The sequence below is a fragment of the Theropithecus gelada genome, chromosome 16 (genome assembly GCF_003255815.1).
Source record: "Theropithecus gelada isolate Dixy chromosome 16, Tgel_1.0, whole genome shotgun sequence".
Lineage (NCBI taxonomy): Eukaryota > Metazoa > Chordata > Mammalia > Primates > Cercopithecidae > Theropithecus > Theropithecus gelada.
The window spans coordinates 25,337,137-25,349,815 of NC_037684.1; the positions used below are offsets into that span (position 1 = coordinate 25,337,137).

Here is a 12,679-nt window from a genome sequence, read left to right on the forward strand (position 1 = left end):
TATATTAATATTTTAATATATTAGTAAGTTTGACTTATTAGTATTTTATATAGGATTTTTGTCTCTCTACTAACCTTAAACTGATTGCTTTCTGTGCTTTTAGAACTAGGATTATGCTAGCTTTTACCAAATATTTGAACTTTTCCTCTTTTTATATGCTCTGGGATACTTTATACAGAATGAGAATTATTTATTACTCAAAGGTTTGAAAGACATGTATAAAACTATCTAAACTTGAAATTAATAAATAAAAAACATTTTGGCAACTTTCTTTCCCCCTGCTTATTAGCTTATTCAGAATTCAGGTTTTTCATTTCTCAATTTAGTTTTAGAAATTTATATTTTTCTCAGCAACTTTTCATTGAGATTTTCAAATTTATTTGCCTGGTATTTTATTTTGTTTACATGGCACTTTATTTTTCACAATAGCTTTTTAAAGGGATAAAATGATTCTCGTTATCACAAGTATAAAGAAAAAAAGTAAAAGAACTTGAACTCTTAACACTTTTGTAAAGTATTTCATGATCTTTCTAAAAATTTTATTTGTTTTTGCTCCTTTTCATTCTGCCTAATTTTTGTATATTTGTGCTTTCTCTCCTTTTTTCTTGATTGCATTTACTAATGGTTTATCATTTACTGGATTTCCCCCATCTCTGGAAAATTCCAGCTGTTACACTTACACTTATGTAACATTTATATGTTCCTCCCCTGCCTTTTTTTTTTTTTTTTTTTTTGAGACAAAGTCTCACTCTATTGCCCATGCTGGAGTGCAGTGACACAATCTCAGCTCACTGAAGCCTTCATCTCCTGGGCTCAAGCAATCCTCCTACCTCAGCCTCCAAAGTAGCTGGGACTACAGACATGCGCCACCATGCCTGGCTAATTTTTGTATTTTTCTGTGAAGTTTCATCATGTTCCCCAGGCTGGTCTCGAATCCCTGGGTTCAAGCAATTTACCCGCATGGACCTCCCAAAGTGTTGGGATTATAGGCGTGAGCCACTGCACCTGGCCTTTCCCCCCATTTTTAAGGCTTATGATTTTTACCCACTAAGTTGTACAATGGAACTCTTAAAAAAATAAAACCTTATGTGAAATCCTGGCATATAAAAGCCAAGCACTTGTGATTACATCAAAGGGGAGTGAGGAGAAGGGAATTTCCCACTTTGTCTTTCTTATCAGAGGCTTGTGAATCCAGAGAGCACTGTTAGAAACCATTGTTCTGATACACTAATTTCTGTTTTTATCTTTATTGTTTCCTTCCTCCTTTTTCCCATAGACTTGTTTTATTGCTCTGTTCTAACTTCTGGAGTTTGGTGTTTATTGCATTTACTTTCGTTCTTTCTTATTTAACACTGAAAATATTTAAATCTACGAATTTGTCACTCCATGATGCTGGTCATATCTTATAACATGTTATATAGGCTGTTTTCTCCTAAGTGGTAATTATAATTTTTTAGTTTCTCTTTGACTCATAATATATGTAGGAGTATGTGTTTTTAATGTTTAAGTGTAGAGAGGTTTGTTTACTCTTTTTGATATCAAGTTCTGGTTTTATTTCATTGTGGTAATAAAATAAGATCTTTCTAGGCCAAACACGGTGGCTCATGCCTGCAGCACTTTAGGAGCTGAGGCAGGAGGATCTCTTGAGCCCAGGAGTTCGAGACTAGCCTGGGCAACATGGCGAAACCCTATCTCTACAAAAAATTTTTAAAAATTGGCCAGGCACAGTGCTCACACCTGTAATCCCAGCACTTTGGGAGGCAGAGGCGGGAGGATCACTTGAGGTCAGGAGTTTGAGACCAGTCAGACTAACATGGTAAAACCTCATCTCTACTAAAAATGCAAAAATTAGCCAGGCGTGGTGGCGGGCACCTCTAATCCCAGCTACTTGGGAGGCTGAGGCAAGAGAATCGCTTGAACCTGGGAGGTGGAGGTTGCAGTGAGCCGAGATCGCGCCACTGCACTCCAGCCTGGGTGACATAAGTTAGACTGTGTCTCTAAATAAATAAATAAATAAATCAATAAATAAGGGGGACGTGAGCCTGTAGTCCCGGCTACTTGGGAGGCTGAGGTGGGTGAATCACTTGAGCCCGGGAGGTTGAGGCTGCAGTGAGCCGTGATTGTGCCACTGCACTCCTGCTTGGGTGACAAGGCAAGACCCTGTCTCAAAAAAAGAAGAAAAAAAAATCTTTCTAATTTATAATTGTTAAGAAATTATTGATATTTCCTGTAATTCAGTGTTTGATCAATATTTATAAATTTTCCGTAGTAGTTTGTAAAGTTTGTATTCTGCTTTTTTTGTTTGTTTGTTTTTTTGAGATGGAGTCTCACTCTGTTGCCAGGCTGGAGTGCAGTGGCACGATCTCACCTCACTGCAACCTCTGCCTCTCGGGTTCAAGCGATTCTCCTGCCTCAGCCTCCCATGTACCTGGGACTACAGGCGTGTGCCACCATGCCCAGCTAATTTTTGTATTTTTAGTAGAGAGGTAGTTTCACCATGTTTTAGTAGAGAGGGAGTTTCACCATGTAGACAGGGAATTCTATCATCTTTCCTATTAATTATATTATTGGAATCCTTTATATCTGCACTGATCATCGTAGTAGCCATTCTCTATCTGTGGCTATTGAGGATTTGAAATGTAACTAGTCTGAACCGAGATATAAGTGTAAAAGGCACACTTGGGGCCAGGCACGGTGGCTCACACCTGTAATCCCAGCATTTTGGGAAGCCAAGATAGGCGGATCACCTGAGGTTAGGAGTTCGAGACCAGCCTGGTCAACATGGTGAAATCCCATCTCCACTAAAAATACAAACATTAGCCAGGCATGGTGGCAGGTGCCTATAATCCCAGCTACTCAGGAGGCTGACTGGAGAATCACTTGAACCCAGGAGGCAGAGTTTGCAGTGAGCTGAGATAGTGCCATTGCACTCCAGCCTGGGTGACAAGAGTGAAACTGTGTCTCAAAAAAAAAAAAGAAAGAAAGAAAAGCAAACACACACTGGGTTTTGAAGATGTAATGCCAAAAAAGTAAAATAGCCCAGGAATAATTTTTATATTGGTTACATATTGAAATAGTATTTTTGGTTAAATAAAAAATAAATACCATTAAAATTAATTTCATCCCTCTTTTTAGTACTTTCTAAATGAGGCTACTAGAAAATTTAAAATGAAATGTTTTAAATTCTGTTTCTTCCGTTCTGTTTCTGTTGGACAGCACTCCAAATCATTATTTATTTTTGTCTACTTCATCTGTCCAAGACTAGCAGTAGCATTAAAATAGTTTTTTTTAAAAAATAATTTCTGCCTCTCTCACAGTTTTCATTGTATATATTTTAGTGTGCTAGTTAGCACATAACAGGTCATATCTATTGTGGATTATATTTTACATCGAATGAAATTACCATCTTTGGCCTTTTAAAAATAGTTTCTTTAATTCTATTTTGATATGAATTATTGCCATTCTTGCTTTTTTTTTTTTTTTTTTTTTTTTTTTTTTTTTTTTTTTTTGAGACGGAGTCTCGCTCTGCCGCCCAGGCTGGAGTGCAGTGGCCGGATCTCAGCTCACTGCAAGCTCCGCCTCCCGGGTTCACGCCATTCTCCTGCCTCAGCCTCCCGAGTAGCTGGGACTACAGGCGCCCGCCACCGCGCCCGGCTAGTTTTTTGCATTTTTTAGTAGAGACGGGGTTTCACCGTGTTAGTCAGGATGGTCTCGATCTCCTGACCTTGTGATCCGCCCGTCTCGGCCTCCCAAAGTGCTGGGATTACAGGCTTGAGCCACCGCGCCCGGCCCTCATTCTTGCTTTTAAAAAATCATTTTGCCTGGGATGTTTTGTACACCTCTCTTCTTTTATTTTCAGCTGCATTTGTTTTGGGTATCTTTTAAATAGTAATTAAACTTGTTTAATTTTTTGATACAGTACAAAAATTTTTGCTTTTAATACGGAAGTCTAACTTTTCACAATTGTCATCTTATTTTATGAGTTCCACTTTTATGCTATTTTGCTTCTCTCTTTTCTATATTTTATTATATTGAATATTTTTAAAACCTTTAATTCTACTTTTATTACATTTACACTTTGAAAAATCGTAGTTAAACCCATTATCTTTAATTATCACTGTCAAGGATGAAGTAGTATCCGATGACCCTATGTAAATGTATAATTTAGTATATATTTTCCTCTCTATTCATTTTCTAACTGGGAATTAGACTATTTTTACATTTTTTACATTGTCTCACCATAAGAATTTTTGTTTTGGTTTTGTTTTTATAGAGTTTCACTCTTCTTGTCCAGGCTGGAGTGCAATGGCATGATCTTAGCTCACCGCAACCTCTGCCTCCTGGGTTCCAACAATTCTCCTGCCTCAGCCTCTGGAGTAGCTGGGATTACAGGCATGTGCCACTACGCCTGGCTAATTTTGTATTTTCAGTAGAGATGGGGTTTCTCCATGTTGGTCAGTCTGGTCTCGAACTCCCAGCCTCAGGTGATCCACCCGCCTCGGCCACCCAAAGTGCTGGGATTACAGGTGTGAGCCACCATGCCCAGCCAATAATTATTTTTGATATTAATATTTTTATAAAGTTTAAACCATATAGACCACAGTGATTGCATTTTTTTGTTTGTTGGTTGGTTTTTTTTTTTTTTCTGAGACAAAGAGTCTTACTCTGTTGCCCAGGCTGGAGTGCACTGGCGTGATCTCAGCTCACTGCAATCTCCGCCTCCCAGGTTCAAGGGATTCTCCTGCCTCAGCCTCCCAAGTAGCTAGGATTACAGGTGCCCGCCATAATGCCTGTCTAATTTTTTTATATTTTCAGTAGAGATGGGTTTTTGCCATGTTGGCCAGGCTCATCTCAAACTCCTGACCTCAAGTGGTCTGCCCGCCTCAGCCTTCCAAAGTGATGGGATTACAGGCATTACCCACCGCGCCTGGCTTGTTTTGCAGTTTGACATTTATCACTACCTCTTTCTCTTTGTGGATCAGAATATATACTTGAAAAGATTTTCTCCTTCTATATAGCCAAACCAACATATTTAGAATTCTGTTTAGAATTCTTAGAGCACACCATTTTTCCTTTAAAACTTTGTACACATCTCATCTTCTGATGCTCATTTTGTAGCAAGGCCATTTTGATTTTGTTGTTCTTGTTGCTGTCATTCTGTAGGTGTCTTATTTTTTCTCTCTGGGTGCTTGAGGGATGTTTTCACTTTCCTTGAAATTTTGAAAGCTCAAAAGGATGTGTGTAGGTGTTGTCATTTATACACACACACACACACACACAGATACATATATATATATATATACACATATTTTTTTAACGACGATTTTCAAAGTGTAAATATAATAAAAGTAGAATTAAAGGTTTTAAAAATATTCAATATAGTATTTTGAGAGAGAGTCTTGCACTGTCGCCCAACTGGAGTGCAGTGGGTTAATCATAGCTCTCTGCAACCTCGAACTCCTGGACTCAATGCATTCTCCTGTCTCAGCCTCCTGAGTAGCTAGAGGTATGCACCACCATGTCCAGCTAATTTAATACTTTTTTTTTTTTTTTTTGTAGACACAGGGTCTTGCTTTTTGCCCAGGCTTGTCTTGAACTCCTGGGCGCAAGCAATTCTCCTACCTTGGCTTCCCAAAGTGCTGAGATTATAGATATTTATTTATATTTTTAAACAGCTTAATTGAGATGTAATTCACATACTATACAACTCACACATTTAAAGCACACAACTCAATGGTTTCTAGTATGTTCGCAGAATTGTCTAACTATCACAATAAATTTTAGAACATTTTCATTACACCAAAAGAAAACCTGAACCTCTTAGCCTTCACTCTCCGATCCCTCTCCCTTTCTTTCTTTATCTACTTTCTGTCTCTGTAGATCTGCCTATTCTATATATTTCATGTAAATGGAATCATACGATACGTGGTCCTTTGTAACTGGCTCCTTTCACTTAGCATAATGATTTTAAAGATTCATCCATGTTGTAGCACATATCAGCATTTCATGTCCTTTTATTGCTGAATAATATTCCATTGTATGCTACATTTTATTTATCCATTCATCAATTAATGGACATTTGGGTTGTTTCCACTTTTTAGCTATTAAGAATAATGCTGCTTTGCCAGGCGTGGTGGCTCATGCCTGTAATCCCAGCAATTTGGGAAGCTGAGGCGGGAAGCTTGCTTGAGTCTACGAGTTCAAGACCAGTCTGGGCGATGTGATGAAACCCCATCTCTTTAAAAAGTCAGGAAACAATAGGTGCTGGAGAGGATGTGGAGAAATAGGAACACTTTTACACTGTTGGTGGGATTGTAAACTAGTTCAACCATTATGGAAAACAGTATGGCGATTCCTCAAGGATCTAGAACTAGATGTACCATATGACCCAGCCATCCCATTACTGGGTATATACCCAAAGGATTATAAATCATGCTGCTATAAAGACACATGCACACGTATGTTTATTGCAGCACTATTCACAATAGCAAAGACTTGGAATCAACCCAAATGTCCATCAGTGACAGACTGGATTAAGAAAATGTGGCACATATACACCATGGAATACTATGCAGCCATAAAAAAGGATGAGTTTGTGTCCTTTGTAGGGACATGGATGCAGCTGGAAACCATCATTCTTAGCAAACTATCACAAGAACAGAAAACCAAACACCGCATGTTCTCACTCACAGGTGGGAACTGAACAATGAGATCACTTGGACTCGGGAAGGGGAACATCACACACCGGGGCCTATCATGGGGAGGGGGGAGGGGGGAGGGATTGCATTGGGAGTTATACCTGATGTAAATGATGAGTTGATGGGTGCTGACGAGTTGATGGGTGCAGCACACCAACATGCCACAAGTATACATATGTAACAAACCTGCACGTTATGCACATGTACCCTAGAACTTAAAGTATTATAATAATAATAAATTAAAAAAAAAAGAAACCCCATCTCTACTAAAAATACAAAAATTAACCCAGAATGGTGGCATGCACCTGTAGTCCCAGCTACTTAGGGGGCTTAGGCACGAGAATCACTTGAACCCAGGAGGCAGAAGTTGCAGTGAGCTGAGATCGAACCACTGCCCTCCAGCCTGGGCAATAGAGCGAGACTCTGTCTCATAAAAAAAAAAAGAAAGAAAGAAAGAATAGGCTGGGCATGGTGGCTCAAGCCTGTAATCCCAGTACTTTGGGAGGCCGAGATGGGCGGATCACGAGGTCAGGAAATCGAGACCATCCTGGCTAACGCGGTGAAACCCCGTCTCTACTAAAAAAAATACAGAAAACTAGCCGGGCAAGGTGGCGGGCGCCTGTAGTCCCAGTTAGTCGGGAGGCTGAGGCAGGAGAATGGCGTAAACCCGGGAGGCGGAGCTTGCAGTGAGCTGAGATCTGGCCACTGCACTCCAGCCTGGGCTACAGAGCAAGACTCCGTCTCAAAAAAAAAAAAAGAAAGAAAGAAAGAACATTTGTGTACAAGTTTTTGTGTGAGCACCTGTTTTTGTTCCTCTTGGATATATTCCTAGTAATATAATTGCTGGATCCTATGATAATTCTCTGTTTAGCCTTTTGAGGAACTGCTAGATTATTTTTGGGAGTGACTGCACCATTTTACACTCCTACTAGCAATGTATAAAGTTTCCAATTTTTCTACATTTTCAATAACATTCATTGTTGTTGTTTTTTCGCCTGTAACCATTCTAGTGGGTGTGAAGTGATATTTCATGGTTTTGATTTGCATTTCCCTGATGGCTAGTGATATTAAACAAATTTTAATGTGCTTATTGGTCATTTGTGTATCTTCTTTAGAGACATGTCTATTCAGTTCCTTTTCTCATTTTTCAGTTGGGCTATTTGTCTTATTATTATTGAAATATAAGAGTTTTAATATATTCTACATACAAGTCTTTCATCAGCTATATGATTTGCAAAAAGTTTCTCTCATTCTGTGGGTTATCTTTTTGCTTTCTTGTTGGCCTTCTTTGAAGCACGATAGCTTTTAAGTTTGATGATGCCCTGTTTGTCTATTTTTTTATTTGGTTGCTTTTTTTTTTTTTTTGGTGTCATGTCTAAGAAAACATTACCCAATCCAAGGACACAAAGAGTTACGCCTGTCTTTTTCTAAGAGTTTCATAGTTTTAGCTCTTATATTTAGGACTTTGATCCATTTTTAGTTAATTTTTTTTATATGGTGTGAGGTAGGAATCCAACTTTATTCTTTTGCATGTGTATACTCAGTTGTCTCAGCACCATTTGTTGAAAAAACAACTTTTTCAACATTTAATTGTCTTGGCCCTCTTGCAAAAATTGACCATAAGTGTGAGGGTTGGATTTCCAATTCTATTCCTTTGAACTTTGTCTCTATCCTTATGCCAGTACCATATTTTCGTAATTGCTGTAGTTTTGAAGTCAGAAAGTGTGAGTCCTCCAATTTTGTCTTTCTTTTTCTTTTCTTTTTACTTTTCTTCTTTCTTTCTTTCTTTCTTTCTTTCTTTCTTTCTTTCTTTCTTTCTGTCTCTCTCTCTCTCTTTTTCTTTCTTTCTTTTCTTTTTTTCTTTCTTGACAGAGTCTTGCTCTGTTGCCCAGGTTGGAGTGCAGTGGCACGATCTTGGCTCTCTGCAACCTCCGCCTCACAGGTCCAAACAATTATTCTGCCTCAGCCTCCCAAGCGGCTGGGATTACAGGCACCAGCCACCACACTCAGCTAATTTTTGTATTTTTAGTAGAGACGAGGTTTCTCCATGTTGACCAGGCTGGTCTGGAACTCCTGACCTCAGGTGATCCACCCACCTCAGCCTCCTAAGTGCAGGTATTACAAGTGTGAGCCACCATGCCCGGCCATTGTCTTTCTTTTTCAAAATTGTTTGAGCCATTCTGGATTCCTTACATTTCCGAGTTAATTTTAGGATTAGCTTTTCAATTTCTGCAAAAAAAGCCAGCTGGGATTTTGATAGGGGTTACATAAAAGCTTTAGATCAGTTTGGGGAGTATTGCCATTTTAACGATATTGTCTTCTGATCATGAACACAGAGTATGTTCTATTTATTTTACCTGTACTTAATTCTTAATTCTTTTACCTGCTTTATTTCTTTTTTAAATTTTTTAATTTTTTTTTTTATTTTTGAGATAAGGTCTTGCTCTGTCACCCAGCCTGGAGTACAGTGATGTGATCTCAGCTCACTGAAGCCTCAACCTCCCTGGGCTCAAGTGATCCTCCCACCTTAGCTTCCTGAGTAGCTGGGACCACAGATGAGCACCACCATGCCTGCCTAATTTTTGTATTTTTTGTAGAGGCGGGGTTTCATCATGTTGACCAACTCCTGGGCTCAAATGATCTGCCCGCCTTGGCCTCCCAAAGTGCTGGGAACAATCCCAAGCATGGACCACTATGCCCATCCTACATGCTATCTTTTTTTTTTTTTTTTTTTTTTTTTAGAGGAAGTCTCGCTCTGTCGCCCAGGCTGAAGTGCAGTGGCGCGATCTCAGCTCACTGCAAGCTCCGCCTCCTGGGTTTATGCCATTCTCCTGCCTCAGCCTCCCGACTAGCTGGGACTACAGGCGCCCGTCACCTCGCCTGGTGAGTTTTTTTTTTTTTTTTTGTATGTTTTAGTAGAGACAGGGTTTCACCGTGTTAGCCAGGATGGTCTCGATCTCCTGACCTCGTGATCCGGCCGTCTCGGCCTCCCAAAGTACTGGGATTACAGGCTTGAGCCACCGCGCCCGGCCCTACATGCTATCTTAAATGGAATTTTATTAATGTCCTTTTTGTTTGCTCATTGCCACTATATAGAAATACAGTTGATTGGCTGGGCGAGGTGGCTCACACCTGTAATCCCAGCACTTTGGGAGGCTGAGGCAGGTGGATCACCTGAGGTCAGGAGTTTGAGACCAACCTACCTAACGAGGAGAAACCCTGTCTCTACTAAAAATACAAAAATTAGCCAGGTGTGGTGTTGCGTGCCTGTAGTCCCAGCTACTCAGAGGCTGAGGCAGGAGAATAGCTTGAACCCAGGAGCCAGAGGTTGCAGTGAGCGGAGATTGCGCCACTGCACTCCAGCCTGGGAGGCAGAGTGAGACTCCATCTCAAAAAAAAAAAAAAAGAAAAGAAAAGAAAAGAAAAAAGAAATACAGTTAATTTTTGTACATTGATCTTACATCCTGCAAACTTGCTGAACTCGGTTATTACTTTTAATAGTTTATTAATAGATTCCTTAGGGTGTTCCATATACAAGATGTCATCTGCAAATAGAGATAGTTTTATTTCTTCCTTTCCAGTTTGAATGCTTTTTATTTCATTTTCTTGCTTAATTGTCCTGGCTGGCATCACCTGTACAATGTTCAGTACAAGTGGTGAGAACAGACATCCTTATGTCATTCCTGATCTAAGGAACATAGAGAAAGTATTCAGTCTTCGACCATTTATTTTCTTTTACAATTTTTTTTTTTTGAGACAGAGTCTTGTTCTGTCACCCAGGCTGGAGTGGCGCAGTCATGGCTCACTGCAGCCTCAACCTTCCAGGCTCAAGTGATCCTCCCACTTGAGCCTCTTGAGTAGCTAGGACTACAGGCATGCACCAGCCAATTTTTTTAAATTTATTTTTTGTAGAGAGGGGATCTCTCGATATCATCTAGGCTAGTCTCAAAACTCCTGCCCTTAGGTGATCCTCTTGCCTCAGCCTCCCAGAAGGTTGGGATTACAGGCATGAGCCACCACGCCTGGCCAGGCTTTAATCATTAAGTACAATGTTAGCTGTGGGTTTGTGTTAATGCTTTTTATTTATTAGTTTGAGGAAGCTTCCTTCTATTCCTAGTTTGTCGAGAATTTTTATCTCGAAGGGCTGTTGAATTTTGTTGATGCTTCTTCTGTGTCTAGTGAGATGATCATGTGGTTTTTTTCCTTTATTCTATTGTTATGATATATTACATAAATTGGATCTTAGATGCCATTTATTTTTGCCTTTTAATTCAGCTTCCCATTTCCTCTTTCGTTAGCATTCAAAGGACCCTAGTGGAACCCATTAAATCACATATGCAATAGATACAATGCAGAACTTGGATGCTGATGGTGGTCCTTTGTGAAATATTCAATTTCCAGGGCTTTGTATCTTGTCAAAAGTCCTAGAGATGGCTGTTTAGGATTTTTTGTTTGGTGTTTTTTTGTTTGTTTGTTTTTGTTTTTGTTTTTTGAGACAGAGTCTTTCTCTATCGCCAGGCTGGAGTGTAGTGGTGCAGTCTCAGCTCACTGCAACCTCCAACTCCCTGGTTCAAGTGATTCTCCTGCCTCAGCCTCACAAGTATCTGGGTCTACAGGGGTGTACCACTATGCCCAGCTAATTTTTGTATTTTTAGAGAGAGGGGGGTTTCACCATGTTGGCCAGGATGGTCTCAATCTCCTGACCTCATGATCTGCCCGCCTTGGCCTCCCAAAATGCTGAGATTACAGGCGTGAGCCATCGCACCTGGCCTAGTGTTGTTAAATGATGTGAATATAAAACAAATTTTTAGGTGTATTTATCCAACTATATAAATTCATAGCAATATTTTGATAGTATATATCGGGATCCCCAACCTTTTTGGCACCAGGGACTGGTTTCGTGGAAGACAATTTTTCCATGGACCAGGGGTCGGGGGATGGTTTGGGGATAATTAAAGAGCATTAGATTTATTGTGCACTTTATTTCTATTATTATTACATTTTAATATATAATGAAAAAATTATACAACTCAGCATAATGTAGAATCGGTGGGAGCCTTGAGCTTGTTTTTCTGCAACTAGATGGTCCCATCTGAGAGTGACAGGAATCAGTGACAGATCGTCAGGCATTAGATTTTCATAAGGAACACAAAACGTAGATCCCTTACATACACAGTTCACAATAGGGTTTGTGCTCCTATAAGGATCTAATGCTGCCACTGAACTGACAGGAGATGGAGCTCAGGTGGTAATGGAAGTGATGGGGACCAGCTGTAAATACAGCTGAAGCTTCACTTGCTTACCTGCTGCTCACCTCCTACCATGTGGCCCTTTATTTAGAATTTCATAATTATCAGATCACTGAGGAAATAAGGTTCCTCTATGTGGCCTAGGGGTTGGGGACCCCTGATATATATGATACAGTTTCATATTACAGGCACAATTTTTGGAGGTGGAAAATTTTAACTATATTATTTATATGCTTTTGGGGGATGACAAACCTTTTGTGCAGAATAAAATGTGTAGCTAGTATTTCTGGCAGTTGTAATCACTATCAGTGTATTTTGTCTTTGAAAATTTGTAGACCCCCCCAATTTCTTCCTTCAACATATCATGATTTGTTTCATATTATGAATTTCCATCATGTCCCTATTTTATAATGTATGTTCACATTAATTGCAGTTCCCGTCTCTTGAAGACGTTTTTCTTTCCCATGTGGGTTCCTTCACTTGGTTGTATTGTCATTTTCATTGATGATGCATCTGCTAATTAATGTTTCTTTGAATGCCTGCCCTTTTTTTTTTTTTTTTTTTTTTTTTTTTTGAGACTGAGTCTGGCTCTGTCACCCAGGCTGGAGTGCGGTGGCCGGATCTCAGCTCACTGCAAGCTCCGCCTCCCGGGTTCACGCCATTCTCCTGCCTCAGCCTCCCGAGTAGCTGGGACCACAGGCGCCCGCCACTTCGCCCGGCTAGTTTTTGTAT

At 39.8% G+C, this 12,679-nt stretch overlaps 1 protein-coding gene across 2 annotated transcripts in view; it reads left to right on the forward strand.

The window, feature by feature from the left end:
• The window catches only part of SKAP1 (src kinase associated phosphoprotein 1), a 305,720-nt gene that overhangs the window by 21,259 nt on the left and 271,782 nt on the right, over positions 1 to 12,679 (forward strand). The gene's annotated exons all lie outside the window — the stretch shown is intronic.